At 38.3% G+C, this 17,721-nt stretch overlaps 1 protein-coding gene across 2 annotated transcripts in view; it reads left to right on the top strand.

Moving 5' to 3' along the window:
* Positions 1–17,721, top strand: part of LOC149544838 (uncharacterized) — a 189,179-nt gene that overhangs the window by 48,584 nt on the left and 122,874 nt on the right. The window lies entirely within an intron of this gene.

The following is a 17,721-nucleotide window of genomic DNA, read 5'->3' as shown; positions in this document are numbered from 1 at the left end:
AGAATAACAATGAGGAGGTTTAATAGTTGACATAGAGTAAGAAGGTGTATGAAAGGCTTAACCAATCTTAAATAAAGGAATCTAAGGTATGATGCAATTCAATATTTTAATTAATAATAATGAGTTATAATTATGTGCATCACTTAAGGTATGTAATGATTATTTCTTTATTTATATTACATTGAGATAAATAATTATGAAATAAGTTTCTTTATTCTAATGAGATAATGAACATAGGCCCAAAAGCTATAAAATATAATGTGATACAAATGTTGTGATTTTTATAAAAGCTATGTGCCTTGATCTTTTCCTTAAAGAATGTTCTTGCAGAAAAAAGAGGGAGATTAAGATTCAGAGGGAGAAGACTGAGGATACTATTTAGTTAACCTTTAGTGACCCTGATCTTATTGATTAAGAGGGAGTAAACCATGCTGAGATGGTTTCTATAATGATCTATAAGTTGTTACGGTCAAGAGGACTATGACCATGTGACTTTTATATGGGCCTACCCCCTGTGTACATCATGAGGAAGTGACGACTTTCAAATGATGTCACTTGTATTTGGGAGAAGTTGTTGTAAGGTGATGATCTTACAATCAATTTGTATTATGAGATCTAATAAATTGAGTAAATGTTGAATGTCTTGTATCTCAACATTCTGGGAGGCCATCACTCTTAGAGTATTTGGTAAATATAATTGATATTTTGGGGGGCCAATACTCTTGATATCAAATGTGATATCTAAAAATGCCTTGAGTAAGTGGTGAATATCATTGATATTTTGGGAAGCCAATATTCTTGATATCAAATGTGATATCTAAACGTTTGAGTAAGTGGTGAATATCATTAATATTTTGGGAGGCCAATACTCTTGATATCAAATGTGATATCTAAACCTTGTTTTGAGTACTTGATGAATATCGGATGTCAATGTTTTGGGAGATCAAGACTCTTGATATCAAATGTGATATCTAAACTTTGTTTTGAGTACTTGATGAATATCGCATGTCGATATTCTGGGAGATCAAGACTCTTGATATCAAATGTGATATCATACCCTAGTTTGAGTAATTGATAAATATCATATGTTGATATTCTGGAGATCAATACTCTTGATATTGTATGCGATATTAATGGTAGAAAACTTCTGAGTTTTTCCTAAATTTTTAATATTACCAATGGTGTAATATTTGTCTTGTGTTTATCCTCCCTTGCTAAGAGAGAGTGCTAATGTTTGGTAGCTTCAGTCGGATAACTATATGACTGTACATGTAATTATATATGGGATATAATATTATGTGACATATAAACTTATTATATGAGAGAAATATATATATATATATATATATATATATATATATATATATATATATATATATATATATATATATGTATATATATATATATATATATGTATATAAATATTTATATATGACAATAGTTAAGTTTATATAAAATAATTGTTTAATTATTGAGTAGACATGTCCTATGAAGGGACATGTCTATTCATAACCAATGTTCAATATAAAAAGAGGATGTTGCATATGGAAAACATATACCTGATTACAAGGCAATGCTATTACATATTGCGGCAATTCCTTAAACTTAACACATATCCACATATCTGTCAATTTGGGGCAGATAAAGAACAAAATGCCTAGATATTTTACTTGGTGATTTGGTCCCCCCACCAAGTGAGGCCAAATCTAACAGACCAATTGTGGTCAAATAATTATTTTCTTGTTAATTGCAACTTGTTTTTTCTAATTTTTCTAATAATAAAAGAATATTCTATCCATACATTCAGCTACACAAGAATAAAGACACTCCCTCAAAATTCCAAAACCTCCCTAATTTTGATTTTTAATAATTTATTGAAAAATAAATAATTAAACAATATATTCAATAGTCTAATGTTTATTCTATTTTAGATTAATACCCATCTTTACTTTATTAGATAAGATCATTGCTTCACAACTTAGAGGTAAGCATCTACCGTATGAATCGTATTTAGCTCCACCTTCCCTATATACCGATGCTTGAAACCATCATTATTTTAATCTACCTTAATAGTATTTGTTAGTTACTAATAATTTAATAATCTATTATTAAACAATTACATCACTCACACACATTTACTGAACCAAAAGAGACATCATAGAATTATTGAAAAGATATACATTGTAACCATCACTTGAACATTTAAACACATTATACAATAAGCATAAAACAGGTAAACACTTATTGAAGGAGCAATATCCATCTCATATCATAATATGAAATCAACATTGTAGAATCCACATCAAAATTTCAAAGGGATAGACAACAATAACAAAATGTCAAAAATGTCAACAATGCAGAATATTACAGCTAAAATTTATTGGTAATAACGTCTATCATTATCTTTCAAACACTTAAGGGCTACAAGTCTAAAAGCATCCAGCGTTATAGAATCCTCTTATGAGGGATTGATTCTACCAAGAGCTTTAAGCATTCATCTCAATGCTGTTTTTGGGATCATGTGTAGATTATTTTTGCAGATTGTATGTGCGTTTTATGATTTCCAAGAAAGAAAGAACTACTCTTCCTTTACACATTGGTAGTGCCCTTTCACCAAGGGATACTGTATGTTAATATAATATAATTATATTACCAAAATAGTTATATTATATTATATGAACAATATAATAATTATTACATAGTTATATTATATTATATAATAATATAATTATTATCAATATAATAATAATATTATTATCAAAATAATATAATAATATGTGATTTATTATCAATATAATTATATTATCACAAACTTTATGTTATCTGTCGGCTTGAAGGAATCCAACAATAGCTACAATAATTATCTGTTGGCTTGAAGGAATCCAACAATAGCTACAATAATATTAATTCTCAATCTCCACGAATCATTGTAATGATCAACATCAGATATGCAGGAAATATTTGTGGGCTATCAGCTGCCAAATGGTATTTTCTAACTTGCTCATGAGAGGTATTTTCTAACTTGCTCACGAGAACCAATATTTTATCAATTACCCGTGTAATAAATTCAATTATTAGCAAAATTTTGAACTTTAACAAATTATTAACCTACAGTTTATTTATCTATCCCAGTTTAGAAGTATAGGTAAACTATTTGTGGTTCAGCCAACGTTTTTGAAGAAAGATAGAAATTTTAGTTAGTAGTTCCCAATTTGTCTTATGGTAGATTGTCTTCATTGAGAGATTGCATTAAAATTCAGGAGCATCTTCCAGTAAAATAGTCCCTAGGTTAGAAACATTTTTGTACTCTTTAATATTTTTGAAAGCAGAGTAAAAGTCTGCTGCTTATTAACACCTTTGGAGAAAACAATCAATTCTTTGAGTTATTGGTTGACACTGCAGGTTCGTAAAACATCTGAATCAGGTACTGTTAATTTCTAAAATTCATGAATATTTCCTTGAAAGACTCATTAAAACCAATTCCCGTACAAATCCTTACTGCTTACAAGTTTTATGCTTATTTGTAAAACTGAAATGGAGTCAAACTAAGATCCAATTAGAGCAACTATGTCTGGTTTCTAAAACCTTGAATTTTTTTATGCAAATGTTAACATGCCCACATACATGCCTACATTGATTGCATCCTTTAATTCATATTCCAGAACTGTTACTACACATATTTGAATACTTAAACAATCCATCAAACCATATTGCAGATAAGAGTACGCTTACATCGGGCTAATTCCAATTATTAATTGTTGACAGAAATAAGAACTGTGCTTCTAAAAGGCTGATCATGGTTAAATACAACCACATTGTATTTAATACTACTATACACTGTGTTGGCTTGTCTTTGGCACTCAACTTTTTAAATTTTAAAATCAAGCTCATAGGAGGAATCCACTCAAATTTTCCTAATGTTTATATCAGTTTTTGATGATAATCACTTTGCAAAGTGATATTTTAGGAAAGAAGCTGTGGGGAGAGTTATTAAACTTGAACTGCAAATCACAAGGTTCAAGGTTCAAAGTTCAAGAATGCATGCCCAGTTCCATTACTGGAAGTCAGCGGTGATGGAGCCCTAATTTTTGGCATCCTTTTTAAGCACTCTCAAATCTTTAATCATAAAATTGAAGATATTTTACAATATGCTGAAATCAGAATGAAAGACTTGTTTAAAGTGTCTACCTTCAGAAGATATCATACACTTGGAGCAGTCCATTACACTTGGCAATATCTAGGGAAGATGGACATTTAGAAATGATACAAGAGTTGCTAAAAGTGGATTCTTCTGCCTATTGTGAGTTCAATATGAAGGGATTGACACCTATTCATATTGCAAAAGAGAAGGGGCATCCTTACATACTTAAGGAAGTACTGAATTCCAGACCAGATTGTATTAGACTGGGTAATCAAAAGCATAAAATGAACATTCTGCACTTCATCATGCATTGAATCTCAATCTCAAGGCAGTCAATAAAGCATGTCACACTGTGTTGGACATAACACAGATTAAAAGGGGCTACTCATTTGCACAACTCTCCGTCTGGAAAGCACTAAGAGAAAGAGCGATGGTTGATACAAATCTACTCATTATTAATTTGTTTATAGTTTAAGTACATTGAACTTTATAAAGTTGTACGTTTCAACTTATAGTATTGACTCTGTTTGCCCATTTAATTAAGCACTGGTCTTTATTCCACTCTTAATTCATAATCCATATGCTGGCAATTGTTTCATTTTTTTCCTTTGAGGAATTAATATATTCATTTGTTGCATTAATCTATAAGTATTCTTTATTTAAAACATTATCACATTTATATAATCATTTACTTTTGTTCTCAGTTCATAATTTGCGGGTTAGAAGCTTTCTATAATTCTTGCCATTTTGAAAGCTTTCAGTATATTCGCATTCTAATCAATCTGCTATAAGCATCCTGGGTTTAAGTGTTTTGTTTAGGATTAGGTACACCCGCCTTGGTTTTGTAGAGCCAGAAGTGCAGGGGATTTGGATCGCATTGATCAATCTTGTCAATTTGGCCATAACCGGTTGGATATCCCAGCATTGAGTTGGCAAGATTTGTAGGATTCCAATCTACGGTTTTGGGAACCAACAAGCGGTTCAAAGGTCAATAATCTAGTCAAGCTCAAAGATTCAGTTCAGGCTTAATTTTAAAGCACAATTTCAAGGGTGCAGGTCAAATTTCGAAGTTTAGATACTCAAGGCCTGAGTTTCCCTGATTTGAAATAGTAATCAAACTTATTCTAAAGAAATATCAAGAAAAGACTCCAATCTCAATAGAGTAAGAGGGGCTTTGCTGGTCGAGTATTGAGATTTTCTGGCCAAGTAAAATGTGCTCTCATACTTAGGTGAAGATATATATGAAAATGTCGAGCATCATCAAAGATTTATGCTTGGATTCAAAGGAGAAATGTGAATTGCCTCTTGTAAGCCAGTCAAGCACAATAGAAAGATAATTTTGTTTATGCACGAAATAACACATGGTGAGATTGGCAAGCTTGACTGATGTCGCTCATAAAGGTTTGATATGGTTTGGAATAAAAACATGTAGTGCCGTGTAATGACCCTGCTCAAATCTAATTGAAAACTTTTGATTGAAGGCTCAAGAAATTTTGTGAAACACTTTGCATACAAGGGTCATACGACTGATATAACTTTTCAGTTTGCTAAAATGACTCTTTTCTTCAATTTGCATCAATAAGAATGCTTGCAAGAAGACTCCAAATTATCTAAATAATGACCTAACATGCATGTGCAACTAATTTTGGCAATATTCAATGCATATATATGTTCTAAGCATGAGAAATGAACACCTACAGCCAACTGACATTTTTACAAACAGTTGGTATGCAAACTAATTAGCTGATAATAAATGATATTGAATTGGTCAAAACCATATGCCATTCATCTATCAACAATTTGCAACAATGCCATACATATTTCAGCCAATAATATGATCATCAAACCCTAGGTTGGTAAAATAGATAGACTAAAAATTACAATACTCTTTCACTTGCAAAATCTTAGTCTTCCTTTGATACCAATAATGCCAAATGGCAAACAAAGACAAGTACAATGTAAAATAGTAAAGTGCTGAAACAAAAATGCACCTATTTTTATCTCCTCGACGATAGAAATCCGATGCAAAAATACTCAAAATGATATGCCGAGTAATGAGGAAGATATGAACAAAAATGTGGTTCCAAAGCCTTATCCTGTAATTTTGAAAATTGGATAAGACTTGTAGCAAAAACGAACCAGCAGCTATAAATCTTTCCTCCACCATAATTAAGCCTTCTAAAGATGTCCTACAATCAATCCAGGACTGAAAATGAATAGTCCTCAGAAAATGCCCTCCTATAATTTCGGGTCTGCTGAAAAAAAACCTCCTAAAATTTTGGATCTGCTAAAAATAGTTTCCTATAATTTCGGACCTGCTAAAATGACCTCCTATAATTTCGGCCCTACTTAATACGACCTCCTATAATTTCGGCCCTGCTTAAAACAACCTCCTATAATTTTGGCCTTGCTGAAAATGCCTCTTGAAATGCTGAAATGGTGAAAATTGCCTTAGGCCCAATGATGCCCTAGCTGAAGTGACTGTAGTATGACCTCCAAATGTGCAACCTTTCAAAGGATATTTCACCTCCTCAGTTATGCAAAATCCTTAGGAGACTCCGTTCCTAAAGAAGAAATGATAATTTGCAGACCACGATGGTGCCACAAATGCTCAAAGAGAAAGGTAGTGTAAACTCAAGTTATCGAATGTCCAAATGAGAGGCCAAGTGCTCTATTTATTCACTTCTCTAAGAAACCACTAGAACTTCTAGAAGTATCCATACAATATTCTTATGAAATCCCTTTATAATGCACTTTTATATAAAAAGTAATTTTATAAAATAAAAAGTGCAACTCAACTCAAAATTATAACATTTGGCCCTGCACCACACATAATAATAAAAATATAATAAATACCATCTCTCCAAGAGCAAATAAGACCATCCAATCCCCAAATAATCATCAAAATGACTCTCTCACCAAAACCATTTGCCTACGAGAGTCCATGATAGGCAAATCCACTGAAAAATGACATGTCACTAAAGAGGGGACATGACAGTCCGCCCCTCATGAAATTGCTTGCCCTCGAGCAATCTCAAAGCTGGGTGTTGCAAAATATCCTCTCCCTCCCATGTGGCATCCTCCTCGGGCAAATCTCTCCACTTCACCAAGTACTCTCTGATAGTCCTCCTACGGAGTTGCCTCTCTCTGTTGTCAATGATGCATTCAGGAACAAGAACCAATTTCCCTTCATCATCCAATGGAGGAGGAACTGCTGAAGGCACAACATGCTGACCCAACGCTTTCTTGAGGTGTGACACATGGAAAACATTGTGTACCCTGCTGTTTGTTGGAAGCTCAAGCTTATATGCCATCTCTCCAATACGTCGGATAACCCTGAAAGGACCATAGTACCTAGGCTTAAGCTTCTCCGATCCACTCTTCCTAAGAGTAGATTGTCTATAGGGCTGCAACATGAGATAAACCATATCACCAACCTCAAAACTCCTCTCTGTCCGCTTCTGATCTGCATACTACTTATGCTTATTCTGTGCCTTGGCAATATTATCTCTGAGAGCATCAACAATGTCCTTGCTCTCCTAGAGCAATTCTCCAGCACGAGGAACTCTAACATCACTCTTAAGCAAATCAACGAAGCTTGGTGCATCATAGCCATATAGTGCTCTCAAAGGAGTCATTTGAATAGACATGGTATGTGGTATTATAGCAGTACTCACATAAATAAATCCATCTAACCCATGCCTTCTGCTGACCAGCCACATAGTTCCTCAAATATCCTTCCACCCACTTATTCACTATCTTAGTCTGCCCATCATTTTGCGGGTGGTAACTGGTGCTAGGTGTGAGCTCAGTGCCACATAAATGGAACACCTCCTACCAAAAATGGCTCAAGAACCTACTGTCTCTGTCACTCACTGTACTCTGTGGTATCCCATACAATCTGAAAATCTCTTTGAAGAAGACCTCAACCGCCTGCACTGCTGTGTAAGTAGTAGTGATGGGAAAGAAGTGTGCATACTTCGTCAACTTGTCTACCACCACATAAATGCAATCTCGCCCTTGGGCCTTAGGCAAACCCGTAATAAAATCCATGGATATACACTCCCACTTCTTGTCGGGAATGGGAAGTGGCTGTAGGAGCCCTGCTAGAACGGCGTGCTCTTGTTGTTCTGCTGACAAATAGGGCACTCTCTAACATACTGCAACACATCTTCCTTGAGCCCTTTCCATGTGAACCACTCTCGTACCTGCCTGTACATTTTGAAGTATCCAGGATGTCCAGCCGTAGGTGAATCATGAAGAGCTTTCATAACAACACGCTTCACCTTTGATCCTGGGACTAAGAATATCCTGTTCTTGTAGATAATCAAATCACCCACAATTTTGTATCTGGTATCAACAACTGTCCCATCAACAATCCCGGATGCCCATGAATCTCTAGCATACTCTGCAATGATTAGATGCCTCCAATCCTCAGATATCTCAACCATAGCACTGAGATGTGGTCTATGTGACAAAGCATCTGCTACCACATTCTGAGTCCCTCTCACATAGGAGACGTCAAAATCATAAGCTTGCAGCTTACTAACCCACTTTTGCTGTTTGTCATTGAGATCTCTCTATCCAAGGAAATGTCTCAAACTATTGTGGTAAGTTTTAATGCAAAACTTACCACCCACCAGATACTACTTGAATTTAGCCAATGCATGCATAATAGCTAACATCTCCTTGTCATATATGCTAAATGATCTCTTTGGCCCATGGAGCTTCCTGCTCTCAAATGCAATGGGGTGCTTGTCCTGCATCAGAACAGCACCAATCCTCTCTCTAGATGCATCACACGGAAGCTCAAATGGCTTCGAGAAGTCGGGCAATGCTAACAGAGGGCATGTAGTCATGATCTCCTTAAATCTCTCAAAGCAAGCCTGTGCCTCAAGTGTCCAAGCAAAGGCTCCCTTCTTCAACAAATTTGTCATAGGCGCTGCATGTCGTGAATACCCACTGACAAATTTGCAGTAGAAACCACACAACCCAAGGAACCCTCTCAATTGTGTCAGGTTCTCTTGAGTAGGCCAATCCACAATAGCACGGATTTTATCAGGATCCATCCGTACTCCCTCTGCACTAATGATGTGACCCAAATACAATAGCTCTGTCATGCCCAAATCACATTTGGACTGTAATGTCCCCATTTTAGCAGTTGACCAAGTCTGTGTGCGTTAGCCTTGTTCTACATGGTCCCGAGGGCTAACGAAGGGTTTAATGGGATCTTGGAGTGTTTTGGCCTAGTCATTTCCAGTTTGGGCCAAAACGAAGTTGATTTACTCAGTTTCAGGCATACTATTTTTAGTAAGTCGACAGGACACAGTGCAGGTCAATTTTGGTGATTGGATTCGATACTCCTCGGTGAGAGCTTTCCGATGAGCTATCACTCGCATTATTCGGAGTCCGATTGCTAATACATTTTAATGCCTGAAGTTTTATTAAAGTAACGTCTAATTTAATTGTAAAATATTAAAGTGTTACTTTAATATTTATTTTATGGTGATGTGTACCCAAGGGAGACATAAGAGGTATTTTAATATATGTTTTATATTACACATCTTTATCCCACATTGCCCATACGAGTTGAGCGGACCCGTGGGAATAGAATAAAAGGAAGCATTTGTAGCTTCATTAGATAGGTTGAATATGAGAAGAAATTGGTGTGTGAGTTGCAGCTTTGTTCTTGGCATTTGAGGATGTCTATCCTCTCTTGTAACATTCTAGACGTCATTCCCTTGGGGTTTGGCCTTTGGAATTCTTTCTTATTGGCTTCATTATCAGGCAGTTTAGTTGCATTTCCGGCTACAGGCAGATTTGATATTTTGCTCATATCTTCTTCACTACTTGTCTGACGCTTATGCTGCTTGGAGGGAATGGTATTATGAAGGTAGTGGACTGATTGGAGGACAAAGTATTGTAGCAGCAAGTTCGTAAGCATGGGCTGGAGTATTATGACAATATTGCTGAAGTAATTAGTGAGTTGATAAATCTGCCATGTATTTGGTTTTATGAATTCTGAAAATAACATTTTATTAGCAGCAGTTCATTTCCACTTTGCATATTATTGTAGTTTCTTTCTTGTTTATGTTGTATGATACCAATTCCATGCATGAAACACAACAAACAAATAAACGTTTGATTTCCGGAGTTATAAGGGGTTTTAAGAAGTTGAATGCAAACTGTTTGACATAATTCCTTTCAGCAATTTGGTTTAGTTTTTTGGGACATCCAAGGGTGTCCATTACAGTGGTATCAGAGCTATAAGTCCTGCCATCCTGTGGAGGTCTTATAGGGAATTTGGAACAGCCGGATAGAGGGAAAAAGTAAGTAAAAAACACAGGCTAAGCATTTATGTTTGAGCATGCGACAGGGGTCTTATAATTTCCGCGATACCAGAGCAAGACAAAATAGGATTTCAGACTTGCAAAGCAAACAATCTAGTACATCCATGCAGGGGGACATTGAATCCAACCATACAAACACAGAGGAGATATTTTGTGATCAGGACAATAATATGGGTGATCGAGATGACAGGAATACAGGATTAGGCGGAGGCAGAAATGCTGGTCCAGATCAAGGGGAGGTACTGTTCCGACAGTTACTGGATACATTAGAGTAGGGGCAGCGTATGCAGCAGGAGCAGAATAGGCGAATGGACATGATGTTGCAGCTCATGGCTAGACAGATGGGTGTCAATATTAATCCAGGTGATGCCAACAACAGAAACAATAACAACGAGGGAAACAATAACAACGGGGGAAACAATAACCATGAAGGCCAAGGCAACAACAATGGTCCTGAGAATAACATTAATGGTAATAATGGACACGGCAACAATGGGAATGAGGTTGATAACTTTAGACACGTTGCACGCCCAGCACGAACTGCGAGCTCGAGACCTCTTCTACCCACTTTCCCACCCAGAGATCCGGTTCAACCAGTAAACGAACCGCAGATTACTGAGTTACAGGATCAGTTTAGGAGGGACTGGGAGGCTAGTGGACCAGAGTTTCAGGCGGATATTTCTCTTAGAGATTATATGGACTTGAGGATGAGACACATGCCTAAAGCAGGAGGGAGGAATCAAAACTTTGAGCTGAGGAAGAAAGTTGGAAAACTTTCTTTACCTTATTATGATGCTTTAGGGAAGATGACTGCACGAGCTTGGGTGCAGAAGGTAGATACATACTTGCAGCTAAATCCTATGCCTGAGGAGGAGGCTATCAAGTATGTGGCTATGCACTTGGATGGCGTTGCACATGAATGGTGGCATCATGACATGGTGACTTTGGGGCATAATCAGATTACATCCTATGAGGAATTCACCGAAACATTGATTGGGAGATTTGACACTAAGGATCCCGAGTTACATTTCAAGGAGCTAGCACAGTTAAAACAGTTAGGTTCTGTGGATGCTTACATTGCCGAGTTTCAACGCTTGTCTGTACTTGTTACTGATATCTCTCCTAGGAGATTGGTGGTGTTATTTTGTGATGGTCTTGCTGATCCATTACGAGGTTGGGTGAAGGGACATGATCCACTCACGTTAGCTGAAGCAACTAAAAAGGCACGAGATTTAGCCCCATCGGTATACAAAGGAAAAAACCATTCAACAAATTCTTCCTACCGCAAGGACAAAGACAAAAAATCATTTCAGAAAGAGTATAGCAAACCCAAAGAAGGATCAAAAGGACTAGACAATGAAACCTTGAATGAACTTCGAAAGAAGAAGCTGTGCTTCCATTGTAGAGAGCCTTGGGACTTATCTCATAAATGTTCTCTCAAGGCTAAGGCAAATCAAATGGAGAATTTTTCTGCAGAAGAGTCAGAGTCAGAAGGGGAGGATCAGCACTCCGATTCAGATGAGGGTAACACTATAGAGGAGAGCAACATTCCTAAGGATGATAGATCGTTGGCACGCTTGACAGGGGCCCAAAAGACAATCACATTTAAGGTCAGGGGTACTATCCAAGGGCAGAAAGTGATATCTCTTATTGACACTGGGGCTACACATAACTTTATAGATGCACAGTTGGTAGCCAGGAGAGGGTTACAGACAGAGGAGCATGATGGGTTTAGAGTCATGGTGGCTAACGGTGATAAGTTATTATGCACTTGGAAGATATCTAATCTTCGCATCAGGTTTGGAGATGGCTATGAGTTGGAGGATGAGTTCTATGTTGTGGACATGGGAGATTATGATGTCATCCTCGACATGACATGGATGGCTTCACTAGTTGAGTTCACACTCAATCTAGCGAAATTGGAGATGAGATTCCAGCATGAGGGCAGAACTGTGGTACTTAGAGGGCTTTCAGATGGAGGTTGCAGAGTAGTGTCCTTGAGGAGAATGCAGAGACTTTTTCGTCATGATGACATAGAGTGGGCGGCAGAGTGCCACATTATGCCAACTTCACCAGAGCCACAAGAAAAGAGTCATCCACTAGATGTCCAGAAGATACTTGATAGACACGCTAAAGTATTTAGCGATATTCCTCATGGGGTTCCTCCTGACAGAGGGATGGAACATGTTATTGAGCTCGAGGAGGGAGCCAAACCAGTTATGATTACTCCCTATCGTCATCCTAAGAAACACAAGGATGAGATAGAGAAGGCAATTAAGGATTTGTTGGAGATGGGGCATATCAGGCCCAGTAAGAGCCCTTTTGCTTCAGCAGTAGTATTGGTAACATCGATTACAGGGCACTGAATAAGAAAACAATTAAAAACAGGTATCCCATTCATAGGATTGATGAGCTGATTGATGAGTTGCATGGGGCATGCTTCTTCACCAAAATTGATTTGCGATCCGGATACCATCAGATCAGGATGAGAGCAAAGGACATTGAGAAAACAGCCTTCCGATGTCACTATGGCCTTTGAGTTCATGGTTATGCCATTTGGTCTAACCAATGCACCTGCTACATTTCAAAGTTGTATGAACCAGGTATTCAAGAAGCAGCTGAGGAGATTTGTCTTGATCTTCTTTGATGACATCTTGGTCTTCAGTAAGACTTGGGAGGAGCACTTACATCATCTAGAGGAGGTGTTATCTATTCTGGAGAGAGAGTCATTGTATGCCAAGGAATCTAAATGTGAGTTTGGCATGGCTGAGCTCCTTTACCTGGGACATATCATTAGTGCAGATGGCGTTTGGGTTGATCCCGAAAAGATTAGAGCTATTGTAGAATGGCCTACTCCCACAAACCTTACACAGCTTAAGGGATTCTTTGGTTTATGTGGTTTTTATAGGAGGTTTGTTAAGGGATTCTCACAGATTGCTACACCCTTGACAGATCTTACCAGGAAAGGAGCCTTCGTGTGGACAGGGGCAGCACAGAGGTGTTTTGAGCATTTCAAGCAGGTAATGTCTTCATGTCCAGTTCTAGCGCTACCGGATTTCACGAAGCCTTTTGAGCTTCATTGTGATGCATCAGGTGATGGGATTGGAGCAGTATTGATGCAGGAGAAGCATCCCATTGCATTCGAGAGTAGGAAGCTCCGAGGAGTTGAGAAAAGTTATTCTGTCTATGATCGGGAGATGTTGGCCATAATGCATGCATTGGCCAAATTTCGATCATATTTGGTAGGTGGACGTTTTGTGATCAAGACTGATCACAACAGTATTAAATACTTCATGAGCCAGCGTGATCTTAATGACCGGCAACAAAAATGGGTGACTAAATTGCAGGCTTATGACTTTGACATAGAGTTTGTCAAAGGTAAGAAAAATGTGGTGGCTGATGCCTTATCTCGGAGACCTCACTTATGTGCTCTGGCAGAGATTTCAGGAGATTGGAGAGATCGGATTATAGAAGAGTATGTCGGAGATGCTTGGGCTTCTGGATTGATTTCAGGTACCATACAGGATGATTGCTTTGAGGTGATAGATGGATTGATCAGAGTTCAGGACAGGGTTTATTTGATTCCGTCATCACATTTGAGAGAGGCGATACTGAAGGCATTTCATGATGCACCCACAGCTGGACATCTGGGGGTCTTCAAGACCTACAGGCAGATCCGAGAGCGGTTTTCATGGAAAGGGCTCAAGGATGATGTTCAGAGGTATGTCAGGGAGTGTGTGGTTTGTCAATAGAATAAGGGAGAACACACATTTCCTGCATGTTTATTACAGCCCTTGCCCATTCCTGATAGGAAATGGGAAAGTATTTCGATGGACTTCATCACTGGTTTACCACGAGTGTAGGGAAGGGATTGCATCTATGTGGTGGTGGACCGCTTGACGAAGTTTGCTCACTTCATTGCTATTCCGTCCACTTACACAGCAACACAGGTGGCAGATCTTTTCTTTAAAGAGATATTCAGGTTACATGGGTTGCCCAGATTCATTGTCAGCGACCGGGATAGTAAGTTTATGAGTGTTTTTTGGCAAGAGTTGTTTAGGTTGTGTGGTACAGATCTTACACCTAGCACTAGTTATCATCCGCAAACAGATGGGCAAACAGAGATTGTGAATAAATGGGTGGAAGGATATTTGAGGAACTATGTAACTACACAACAAAAGGCTTGGATCAGATGGTTGCATATGGGAGAGTATTGTTATAACACCACTTATCATATGTCCATCAAGATGACTCCTTTCATGGCACTCTATGGTTATGAAGCACCTAGCTTCATGGATTTAGTTTTGGGGGACAGTAGAGTGCCCAAAGCCAAAAACTTATTGCAGGATAGTCAGGATATCCTGAAAGTGCTCAAAGAGAATATACAACAGGCCCAAAATCAACAGAAATTGTATGTTGATCAGCACCGAATAGAGCGCAGTTTCGAGGTAGGGGATATGGTTTACTTGAGGCTACAACCATATAGACAGTCATCGCTCAAGAAGAGCGGAGCTGAAAAGTTGAAACCTAGATTTTATGGTCCCTACAGGGTGATTCGCAAAGTGGGCAAAGTCGCCTATGAGCTTGAGCTTCCAGAGGGCAATCGAGTGCACAATGTGTTTCATGTTTCTAGGCTTAAGAAAGCCATTGGTCAGAGTGTAGTGCCTTCTACAGATTTACCCCCTTTGGATGAGGAGGGGAAGCTTGTGTTAGTACCTGAGGCTATTCTGGATACCAGAGAGAGGAAGCTTAGAAATAGGATAGTGAAGGAGTATTTGGTCAGATGGAAAGATCTGCCGGAGGAAGATTCTACATGGGAGAGTGAGCAGGTTATTCAGCAGGCTGGACTGAGATTGCTTGAGGACAAGCAATTTCAAGGGGGGCGGACTGTAATGTCCCCATTTTAGCAGTTGACCAAGTGTGTGTGCGTTAGCCTTGTTCTACATGGTCCCGAGGGCTAACGAAGGGTTTAATGGGATCTTGGAGTGTTTTGGCCTAGTCATTTCCAGTTTGGGCCAAAACGAAGTTGATTTACTCAGTTTCAGGCATACTTACTATTTTTAGTAAGTCGACAGGACACAGTGCAGGTCAATTTTGGTGATTGGATTCGATACTCCTCGGTGAGAGCTTTCCGATGAGCTATCACTCGCATTATTCGGAGTCCGATTGCTAATACATTTTAATGCCTGAAGTTTTATTAAAGTAACGTCTAATTTAATTGTAAAATATTAAAGTGTTACTTTAATATTTATTTTATGGTGATGTGTACCCAAGGGAGACATAAGAGGTATTTTAATATATGTTTTATATTACACATCTTTATCCCACATTGCCCATATGAGTTGAGTGGACCCGTGGGAATAGAATAAAAGGAAGCATTTGTAGCTTCATTAGACAGGTTGAATATGAGAAGAAATTTGTGTGTGAGTTGCAGCTTTGTTCTTGGCATTTGAGGACGTCTATCCTCTCTTGTAACATTTTAGACGTCATTCCCTTGGGGTTTGGCCTTTGGAATTCTTTCTTATTGGCTTCATTATCAGGCAGTTTAGTTGCATTTCCGGCTACAGGCAGATTTGATATTTTGCTCATATCTTCGTCACTACTTGTCCGACGCTTATGCTGCTTGGAGGGAATGGTATTATGAAGGTAGTGGACTGATTGGAGGACAAAGTATTGTAGCAGCAAGTTCGTAAGCATGGGCTGGAGTATTATGACAATATTGCTGAAGTAATTAGTGAGTTGATAAATCTGCCATGTATTTGGTTTTATGAATTCTGAAAATAACATTTTATTAGCAGCAGTTCATTTCCACTTTGCATATTATTGTAGTTTCTTTCTTGTTTATGTTGTATGAATACCAATTCCATGCATGAAACACAAAAAACAAATAAACGTTTGATTTCCGGAGTTATAAGGGGTTTTAAGAAGTTGAATGCAAACTGTTTGACATAATTCCTTTCAGCAATTTGGTTTAGTTTTTTGGGACATCCAAGGGTGCCCATTACATGGACTCCTTAGCATACAAGGACTCCGACTGCAAGATCCCCAAAATTGACTCTAAATGCTCCATGTGTTCCTTCGAAGTCCGACTGGATATCAATATATCATCAAAGAAGACTAACACATACTTCCTCAACTGATGATGGAAGACCTTGTTCATGGTGGATTGAAAGGTAGCTGGTGCATTGGTCAACCCAAATGGCATGACCACAAACTCAAAATGCCCACGATGACATCTGAAAGCTGTCTTCTCAATATCCTTCTTTCTAACTCTAATCTGATGATAGCCGGATCTTAAATCAATCTTCGTGAAATAACATGCACCATGTAGCTCATTAATCAACTCATCAATCTGTGGAATGGGTTACCTGTTCTTGATTGTCTTTTTGTTCAGCACCCTGTAATCAATGCACATCCTCAATGTACCATCCTTTTTCTTCACCAACACAACCGAAGAAGCAAAAGGAGACCTTCTAGGCTTGATGTGTCCCATTGCAAGAAGCTCCTTGATGGTCTTCTCTATCTCATCCTTGAGTCTCTTAGGATGCCTGTATGGTGTAATCATCATGGGTTTAGCACCTTCCTCTAACTCAATGATGTGCTCAATACCTCTGTCTGGTGGCCTGCCAGGTGGAATGTCATTGAGGACTCTGTCATACTTCACTCTCAACCTCTGTATGTCTGGATGATACTCTATCTTATGCTGTCACTCCTGTGTAGGCATGAGAGTACATATTGCTGCCCACTCAATGTCATCATGTCTGGCTAACCTCTCCATCCGTTTGAAGGAAATAGTCCTAATGTCGCCATTCCTGATGGCTCTCAAAATGTGTTGTTTCCCATCCACCTCAAATTTGATCTCCATGTCCTTCAACCTGAAGGTGACCTCTCCCAATGAGTGTAACCACTTCATCCCAAGCACAATATCTAGATCACCCATGTTGACAACATGGTAGTCCGCCTTGAACTCATAGTTGTTCAGGCGTAAGGGAAAATCTCTAACCATCTTGTTACACTTACGAGTGTAACCATCAACAACTTGTACTCGTAGTCCCTCAAACTCCTTAGTCATAATACCATGACATTCAACAAAATGTGCATCAATAAAATTGTGCGTAGCACCTGTATCAACCAATGTAATAACTCTCTGCCCTGCTAGAACACCACACAGTCTAAAAGATCCCTCCTGCTGAATGCTGGACAAGTGTGCCTTTTGTAAGTGCAACTTGG

This window comes from Cupressus sempervirens, chromosome 8, assembly GCF_028749045.1.
Source record: "Cupressus sempervirens isolate cs-2001-9-10 chromosome 8, ASM2874904v1, whole genome shotgun sequence".
Taxonomy (NCBI): Eukaryota; Viridiplantae; Streptophyta; class Pinopsida; order Cupressales; family Cupressaceae; genus Cupressus; species Cupressus sempervirens.
The sequence above is the reverse complement of the archived record's forward strand: the minus strand, read 5'-3'. Positions and strand labels throughout refer to the sequence as shown.